Below are 10,000 nucleotides of genomic sequence, written 5' to 3' on the forward strand. Positions count from 1 at the left end.
ACAGAGACCAGAGAGACTAGGGCTGGATACAGAGACCAGAGAGAGAGACTAGGGCTGGATACAGGAACCAGAGAGACTAGGGCTGGATACAGGGACCAGAGAGACTAGGGCTGGATACAGGGACCAGAGAGACTAGGGCTGGATACAGAGACCAGAGAGACTAGGGCTGGATACAGAGACCAGAGAGACTAGGGCTGGATACAGAGACCAGAGAGACTAGGGCTGGATACAGGGACCAGAGAGACTAGGGCTGGATACAGGGACCAGAGAGACTAGGGCTGGATACAGGGACCAGAGAGACTAGGGCTGGATACAGGGACCAGAGAGAGAGACTAGGGCTGAATACAGAGACCAGAGGGACTAGGGCTGGATACAGGGACCAGAGAGAGAGACTAGGGCTGGATACAGAGACCAGAGAGAGAGACTAGGGCTGGATACAGAGACCAGAGAGACTAGGGCTGGATACAGGGACCAGAGAGACTAGGGCTGGATACAGAGACCAGAGAGAGAGACTAGGGCTGGATACAGAGACCAGAGAGAGAGACTAGGGCTGGATACAGAGACCAGAGAGAGAGACTAGGGCTGGATACAGAGACCAGAGAGAGAGACTAGGGCTGGATACAGAGACCAGAGAGACTAGGGCTGAATACAGAGACCAGAGAGTGGCTTTAACAAGGTAACTCGATTTGGTAATCAGCTCATTAGATCCATGCAGTGGCAGATTAGCCTTTCAACTATGGCCTACTGGGTGAAACATCACAGCTCTTCCCCAGGCCTGCAGACATCATCACGACGACTATCAAATCAACCCCAATTAACCCCCCGAGCCATCGACCCCTAGCCTGGCATTCCTGTTGATCAGACGGACAATTGGTTAATAAACAATATGATTGACTGACGTTTCCTTCCAGCCAAACGAGCCAAATCGGATCTAGATCGAACCGTGCTTCTCATCCAATTTTCAACACACACACACACACACACAGAGAGAAAACGTCATACATTTGTACACACTCTCCCAGTAATGGTTATAGGCCATATAAGTATGTCCTTCGATCCAGTCAGCCAGCCAGCCAGCCAGCCAGCCAGCTCGCTGGCGTTCCCAAGCTGACCGGAGGGCCAGAGGAAGGTCTTGGTCTCTCTCTCCCATGGAGGAACTTGGCCCGCCTTCAACTGGCTCTAATCTGCTTCTCCTCTGCTCTCCTCTCCTCTGGCCCTACGTCCAAGGAATGTTATGGCTCCCTAGCTAAAGGGGAAAATCAACACTTGTAACAGGAACAATAACAGTGGTGATTGGAGAGGCTGAGAGGTCCTGAGAGGGTTCCTGAGAGGAGGTGGGGGGTGGGGGGGTGGGGGGGCGATGAAGGGGACACGCTCGAAATGCATTCCCATTAACCCGAACCGCATTTTTAACCAATTCAGAAATGTAACCTTGGTTTGCAAGTCAGGTGTGTCCCCCCCTTAGGCTCCAGCCCCACGTGTCCCCTGCTATCCGTTGGTGATGGATTGAGCCGACGGTTTCTCTCTGGGAGTCAGCTGTTGTTATTGTCGTCACCACACTCGCGTGTCATCTCAGCTGTACAGCATGTGTCTGGCGACAAGTTTCTACGACGGTTTGTGTCACTGCATCGGATCGGTAAACAACATTCCCTTTCTCCCGATTCCCAATCCAGCATTTCGGGGCCTAGATCGGTGCATCTCTAATCCTCATGCTATAACGCACAACGCATCTCACTCTCACACACACACAGACGATGGGGGAAAAAAACATACAAACGGTGAATCAGCACCCTGGCTGTGTTGAGAAGACGGGGCTTAACTTTACATTGATTTAGAGTCTCTTTATCTGACCTCACTTGACCCGTTCAGTCTTGCTCTCCACACACACACACTTACACACACACACACACACACCCTTTTAACAGTTATCAGTGTTCCAGCACTTAAACACACTTATCAGGAAGTTATTCTGAGCCCCTCCAGTCAACACACAGAGTGCCAACATGTCTGGACAGACAGACGGACGGACGGACGGACAGACATATTGAAGCTACTCGCAGTTCACAACGCTTCCAAGAACAGTCGCGTCAGCTGTGAACGTCTGCGCCTGGGAGTGACACTTCTAAAGGCTTTCAAATGTGCTCCGACACACCCTACGAACCGAATCAATGGGTTTGGACCCAATCTAGACCAGAAAGACATTAGCCAAGAGTTGACATCACTCAACACCACATGACTTCATAACTGACTGACACACACACACAAACTTAGCGTGACACATGTAGACACACATACATACACACACGTCCACACACACACACACACACACACACACACACACACACACACTCTTAAACACCTACCCACCCACAGTCAGGCTGGGAGCGGGGCCCAGACTAGATTTCACAGAAGAGAGAGAGAGAGAAAAAAAAAGAGATTGTAGCGAGATATGTGAGTTAAAAGTGACATCACTGAGGCAGAAATAGACCCGGCGTGTCATGAACATGGCGCTCTACGGACATAGGCCGACCGGCTCTCCTACGGACACCGTTTAACTAGGCCTAACGGGAGTCTGGGAGTTGCAACCGGGGGGGTCAACTGACGTAGTTGCGTAGTAGCTCTGCTCAGTCACGGCTCTTCTCTGTCTTGGCGGCCACAGTGGTGGAACGAGCTTCCCGCCGCCGTCAGGACGGCAGAGTCGCTTGCTATCTTCCTGGCGTAAAAGACTAAAGACCCGGCTTTTTACGGCACACACCCGGCCGGGCTCTTCCTCCTCAGACCTCTTCGCCCCCTAATACCCTACATTACCAGAACTTTTTTTTTTTTTTTTGCGGACGGCACTTCTTCTTATCGAAGGTTTCACTTACGATGACTGTACTGATGTACAGTTGATTCACTTACTTCAATTCACTTACAGACAAATGTACTTATTGTAAGTGGCTTTGGATACAAGTGTCTGCGAAATGACTAACATGTAAAGAAAGATCTGAGCACGCCGTAAGACTGAGTTATCCCACCGAGCGAAAGAAAACAAACCCCTCTTGCTCGCTTGACCTCCTGGCTTGTACGATTTCAAAACATGTCACGAGAGTGAACATGATCCAACGTAACCCTTTCCTGTGTCCGCCTAACCCCTCACCAAGATTGTATTACCGTCATGCATGTATGACCCAAGATCACATGATTACATCTCACATTAGGCTGATGAGTGCCTACCTGCCTGGCCCCACTATACTGTGTGTGTGTGTGTGTGTGCGTGCGTGTGTGTGTGTGTCCAGCCTAGAAGTGAATGCATAGTTGTATACAGTAGCAGGCGAGGGACAGGATCTGACACCCAGGTACCAACATAAACAGGCCACTGACGATGATGTCAACCTGGGCACCTCTACACCCCCTCCGCCCAGGGTGTCACAGGTCAGTGACAACACTATAAAATACCCTCACCTCCTCTGAAGGGACGCTAGAGGCTAAGTGGGATACTTGGGACGAACCTATCAGCCTGTGCAACCCATGAAGCGGAGTGGAGGGTCACTGAAGTATATCTAAAAAAAGAAAACCTAACCTTAACCCTTACCTATCCGTTTTAAATCTCAACTTCAATGGGGTGACGTCCAAGCTGGGCCGTTCCAAGCATCCCACTTAGCATTTACCATAAAGCACTGTCACCTCTGAAGGGATACCATGTGCTAGAGCCAGCCATGTTGATGCAAGCATGGGTCACCCTTCAAACCAGGCATGGTGTGAGTGTTTTGTCCTGCAATACCATAATACAGAGAGATAAGCTGAGCTACTATCCAAGATGTCAAGTCATGTAACGAACACGGCTCAATCCAGCCTAGTCTTTCAGTCAGGACACAGCCGGACCGACACTGACTTCAAGGCAACAGGAGGTTTCACTGTACCTTTCACGCAAGCTTACAAAGGTCAACAAGTTAGTCAAGGCTAGACAGAGAACACCTATTCGCTCATCCTATAGTCAGGCAGTCAGCTAATGAATAACAGAAGACGGGCTCAAAGAGGGAAAGCAAGGGGAAACTGGAGATCGAGAAGAGTGTCGCTGCTGCTGCGAAGCTTTCCTACTCGCTGGAACACACTGTCCTGTCCTGTGTCAACCGCTCTCCCACACTTTATCCTAACGACTTCGGAGCTGTGCAAAGCCCGGGACTGAGTCTTAAACAACGAGTTAAACACAGTCTCAGCCACCGAACGTTTAGCTCGCTAAATATGACAGCCACTAACGTCCAAGTGACGGAGGGGTGACAACTGAGACAAAATCAGATATGCGACAAACAAACACGTGTGAAATCCTCCAGTAGAAACAAACAATAGATGGTTGTGTTGCATAACAAACCCCGCTGACTTCACTTGCCGAGGCATTCCCTCTCAAATGGAGAGATATCAAGCCGATGGTGAAAACAACCCAGCTAGCAAGCAAGCTAGGTAACATGTCACCCAATGCTACGGGGCCCTGATGAGTCGATGGCCGAATCGGGTTTTCTGACCGACGACCCTGTTTGAGGTTCGCTAGCTAGTAGCTGTCAAACGTGGATGCCAACCTCCGTGGCGTGTAGCGACTACGGCCGTTGTGCTGGCTAGCCCTACTGCGGGGGGGGGGGGGGGACGGGGACATTTTCGAGGTAGCTTTCTAGCTTACAACGTTAGCTCAATGTTCATCATGGCTGTCAACAAAAGCAAGTCGGCTAGCTAGTTACTGACGAAGTGTAGGCTAACTACGTTACGAACTCTTGGTGGCAGAAAGTCACGATTGACAGCGGCTAGCTAACAAACGAGTATGACTGGCTAGCGAAATAAACGGTTACCTGGCTTTCACTGTAGCTAACAGGTTAGCAAGTTAGCTAGCAAATGTAAAGAAGGCAATCTATACCAGTTGAGATCAACTGTTGTGGATACTTACGTTTTAGGATCAATTTATTTTTCTTCCAATTGTCCCTCTTCTGGTTGCAATGGCAGGTCTCGGGAACTTTTCTGTCTTTGCTACTTGGTTTATTCGTTTTTTCTAGATCAAGCTAGCTATCTTAGCTACCAGAGGCTAGCTAAGGCTTACACGATCAATTCCCCTTTCAACATATCTCTGCACTGACTGCGGGCTTTTTTATGCATGTTTGGCGACCTAAACAAGACAGCGCTGTGAGAAGAATGACTTGGGAATTGAAAACAACAATATAAGCCAGCGAATAGGGAAGAAATGCACTGGTTTGGCTAGCTAGCAAAATGTATGAAACAGATGACGTCCCCTCCTCCATTGATGGACCACAGCAGTGCGTGATCATCTCGCTGCTCTGTGTCCAGCTCAGGGGGAGGGACATCCTCCCCACTCCTTCCACTCATTGGTCAGAGTCTACAAAGTGGAGCTCTGATTGGTAGTTGTATTTGTCAGTCAAATGACGTTGTGGCCCATCCTCAGCATTGGTGAGATATTGAATAAACATTGTTTCATGAGAGAGATTTGATGGACAGTAATAATATATTGGTGCAACTCACATGGAATGAGTTCGTTGAGTTAATTTACCTTACATTGAAAGTTCTTGATTCAGCTTTGGTGGTAGCAGTTATTATAAGCCTTGTGAAATCTTGTGATGTATCCAGTCAAGTGCATGGGTCCAAAGAGGGTGCAACCTTCATCCTATGTTCTCTATTTGTCATATAAAACGTCGATAAAAGCATATCCTGATGCAGACTTGTTACCTCCTAGGTCAGGAGAGCTCAATAGCTTTGTGCCAGCGTCAATCCGTGAGTTTAACTTTATTGTCATGTAAATTATATTCTGTATTTGTCAAGTACAGTGTGTTTTGTCCTGAATGTACAGATTGTACTGAATTGCTTCATCCAAAACCCACACCTGAGGTTTCCCATGGAAAAAATAAAGTTAATCTATTCTATTCAATTCTATTTTATACACTTTACAATAAGAGATGTCACCCTTGTCTCTGTGAATGTGTGTGTACTTTCCTGAGAGGATGTATCTTTGTGTTATTGTCAGGTTTCCTTGACCCCACAGCTCCAGAGTAGCCTATTTAAGTTTCCTTCAGAAATCACATTATTCACAAGTACTTGTTTTCCCCCATTTCTTACTCACATTTTCTGCGAGATCCTAGGAAGTAAGGATTTGCACTTAAAGTGTCCTTCTGCTACTCCTCAAATATAAAAGAATGGTCTCCCTGGCTGTGAAGGGTTAGGGTTAACAGCTTGTCACAGCAGGGCTAAGAGGCGGAGGAGGCCGCGAACTGACAAGTTAAGGGCGGTTTTGTGAAAAAGAAAGATTCTAAGAGAGACTACTACACTCCACGGTTGCCATGGCAACGGAAGTGCCCTCACTTCATGGTCTCCATAGCGATGGCTGTTTCTTTTTGCAGTCGCCGAGTGCCCGGTTCGATGTTCGAGAGGGGGGAGAGGGGAGAGGAGGGGAGGAGAGGAGAGGAGAGGAGAGGTGGAGAGGGGAGGGGAGGGGGGGGAGGAGAGGAGAGGTGGAGAGGGGAAGAGAGGAGAGGAGAGGAGAGGAGAGGTGGAGAGGAGAGGGGAGGGGAGGAGATGAGAGGAGGCGAGGGGAGGAGAGGAGAGGAGAGGAGATGAAACAACATTGATCAATAAAGTGGTGTTTTACTGAAAGAAAATCTGTCCATTTACATAAACTGAGACAAGTAATGATACTATCAGATAAATACCACTCTATTTTTCTTTCTTTGATCCGAAAGTGTTGGATAGGTTTGGATACATCTGGATAGGTTTGAATATGGTTGGATCAGTTTGGATAGGTCTGAATAGGATTGGATAGGTTTGGATAGGTCTGAATAGGATTGGATAGATCTGGATAGGTTTGGATAGATCTGGACAGGTTTGAATAGGTCTGAATAGGTTTGGATAGGTTTGAATAGATCTGGATAGGTGGTGGATAGGTTTGAATAGATCTGGATAGGTGGTGGGTAGGTTTGAATAGATCTGGATAGGTGGTGGATAGGTTTGGATAGGTTTGGATAAATCTCAGTAGGTTTGGATAGGTCTGAATAGGTCTGAAGAGACCTATTCATGACCTGAGCCATCAAAGTGCATGGAGGAGTGACCAGACTGCCATCTTGCTTGTCTATCCAACCCTTCTCAGATCTCCACAAGGGCCTGGGGTTAAGGCAGGAACTACAGGTTGTTTGTGGACAAGACCAATACTGTGCTCTCCTCAAGGAATGAGAAAGTAAGTTAAGCTTAAACCCATGTTATGTAAGGTGCTCTAACCTTTCCCCTCGCCATACCATTCCATTGTCCCATGGACGAGAGCTTGACAACAGACAAACACAACATGTATTATTCTATTATTTCAAACCAATGCTGGGGGGCGTGGGGGTGGTTTGGGGACAGGGGGGGGGGGGGACGGGGGGATGTTGAGGAGCTGTAGGCAATTCAGTGGCAGTGTGAAATCAGGGGAGTTTTGAAACTGCCATCGCAAAGCAATCATGCTCTGGCCTAGAGACACACTTCAGACATAAGAGGCTCTTCAGGCCTGATTCTTCCCCTGGATAGACGGATGCTTCACCCCTCCAGAGGCCAGGTCAAAATGATTGATATGGGAAAAGGCTGTTTGAGTCGTATGAAATGCAAGTATGTTTGTATTTATGAGTATGTAATGGTTTATTCTATTGCTTATCCACTGTGAGAGTGTGTGTGTGTGTGTGTGTGTGTGTGTGTGTGTGTGTGTGCGCGCGCGCGTGCCATGTGTACATGTGCATGTGCCTGTGTGTGTGCATGCATGCGTGTGTGTGTGTGTGTGTGTGTGTGTGTATGTGTGTTTGGTATGCGTGTCTATGAACTGCATGCGTATGGGTGGGAAGGGGGGCCAGCTCCTCTCCCTCTGTAATGGGATTACACTCATTAAACAGCTGTTTGTTACACGGCGACGGACCTCTCTCTGTGCCTTTCCCAGGGTTGTTCCGGACCTTTCTGATCCGCGAGGGGGGGGGGGGGGGGCAGGAGAGGTGGGGTAACTGTCGTTGGGTGGAGGGGTGGGGGGGGGGGGGTGGGGGGGGGGGGGGGGGGGAGAGTAGACTTACGCACAAGCACAGCTGCCCGATGCGGATTAGTGTAAGGGGGTGTGTGTGTGTGGGGGGCGGGGTTTCCCCATGACCCCGTGACGAATCACATGCCATTCACATGCATGCACATATTTCCTGACACACCCGCTCCGCTTGGGAACATGGAACGTGTGTGTGCGCATTTGTATGTATCTGTGTCATGAACGGACATGCTTCAGGGCCATATGTCTGAATTCCGACCACGACCTCGCCCCACAAGGCCCTAAATGGGACACAATGTAGCACAATGTTAAACAGTACACACAAGAGTTCAGCAGACCTACATGACAACAACAAAGGGAACTTGAAGCAATCACTTTCTGTACACGGCCTGTTTTTTATGGATGGTCTGTAACAGGGGAGGCTGGTGGAGGTGGAAATCGGAGGACGGGGCTCATTGTAATGCCTGGAACGGCATCCTCATCCTCAATCCTCATTTCCGTTCCATGCATTACAATGAGCCCCCGATTTCTACCTCCGCCGGCCTCCCCTGGAGTCTGGTGTGACAAACAGGAGGCCAGTTGTTCTGACTAGAAGAGGAGGAGAGCCTTTTACTGCACCTGGCTATCAGCAGTGTGACATCGCCATCTAGTGGCTGAAAGCAGTTTTCATGTTCAGAGTTTCTAGTGTGTGTGTGTGTGTGTCGAGTAGGACGTTTCCTGTCTTGAGATGACTCATGTGGTCACTACGAATGCGAGCAGTGAGTCGGTCTTCAGCAGTGGAGGCTGGTGGAGGTAGAAATCGGAGGACGGGCTCATTGTAATGCGTGGAATGGAAAGAGGAACGGTATCAAATCAATTCTTCAAACCATTACCATTCAATACCATTCCTCATTCTGTTCCATGCGTTACAATGAGCCCCAATGTCTACCTCCGATGTCTACCTCCGATGTCTACTTCTGATGTCTACCTCCGATGTCTACTTCCGATGTCTACCTCCGATGTCTACCTCCGATGTCTACCTCCACCAGCCTCCCCTGGTCGCCAGCCCTGTGATATGATCTGAGTTGATGGAGGGTAATGAATTGGAAGAGGAAGTGGCAAGCAGGAAGTTGGATGCCAAGATGACCCCGTACGACCTTGTACATGAGTGGATATACTACCATACTCCTTACACATAGACTACCATACTGCTTACACCTACCTAGCCCTGAAGGGTGTTGGAGGTAGGGGGTAGGCGGTAGGGAGTAGGGGGTAGGGGTTAGGAGCTAGGGGCTAGGGGGCTAGGGGCTAGGAGCTAGGGGTCAGGGGGCTAGGGGGTACAGCGGGCTTGGGGGCTAGGGGCTTGGGAGCTAGGGGCTTGTTGGCTAGGGGCTTGGGGGCTAGGGGTAGATTTGGGCCTGGGTCTCCAGTGTCTCCCAGCCTCTGACCTGCAGCTCCTCTGGGCCTCTGACTGGGGAGAGTTGAGCTGGAAGAAATCGTTTACCAGAGCAAGAGCCTCCGTCTCCCAGAGAAGGGAGCCCATGCCAGACCACCTCCAGGGCTACCTGCCCCTGCCTCCCCCCGCCTCCCCCTGCCTCCCCCCGCCTCCCCCCGGCTCCGGAGGCTCATCGATTCTCCACAGGAAAACAAGCCAGATTTGTTTGTCTGTGTGGAGATGGAGAGACTCAGGAGGGTTCAGAGCTGTCACAGGAGAGGGGGATGAGAAAGAGAGAGAGTAGAGAGAGAGTCAGTAATAAAGACCCAGGCAGTACCAGAAGTAATGGGCTGGCAAATACTGATAGGAAGAAAGAGCAGTCTCCGAGGAGTAGCATTACTCTCTCCCTCTCTCTCTCTCTCTCTCTCTCTTTTTCTCTCTCTCTCTCTCTCTCTCACTTCCACCTCAGATCAAAGCAGTGAGTTGCAACGCTGACCTCTGGATGATATGGGAAACAGTGTGTGTGTGTGAGTATGTGTATGCATGCCTAGGTGTGTGTGAGTGTG

At 49.5% G+C, this 10,000-nt stretch overlaps 1 protein-coding gene across 3 annotated transcripts in view; it reads right to left on the reverse strand.

Moving 5' to 3' along the window:
* ppm1ba (protein phosphatase, Mg2+/Mn2+ dependent, 1Ba) overlaps positions 1-5,259 on the reverse strand; it is an 18,950-nt gene extending 13,691 nt beyond the window's left edge. For all 3 annotated transcript variants that reach the window (XM_083697930.1, XM_083697932.1, XM_083697931.1), the window contains exon 1: positions 4,916-5,259. The gene's annotated coding sequence lies outside the window, so the exon portion shown is untranslated. The remainder of the gene's footprint in view (positions 1-4,915) is intronic.
* Positions 5,260-10,000: the final 4,741 nt, after the last annotated feature.

This window comes from Argentina silus, assembly GCF_951799395.1.
Source record: "Argentina silus genome assembly, contig: scaffold_163, whole genome shotgun sequence".
Lineage (NCBI taxonomy): Eukaryota > Metazoa > Chordata > Actinopteri > Argentiniformes > Argentinidae > Argentina > Argentina silus.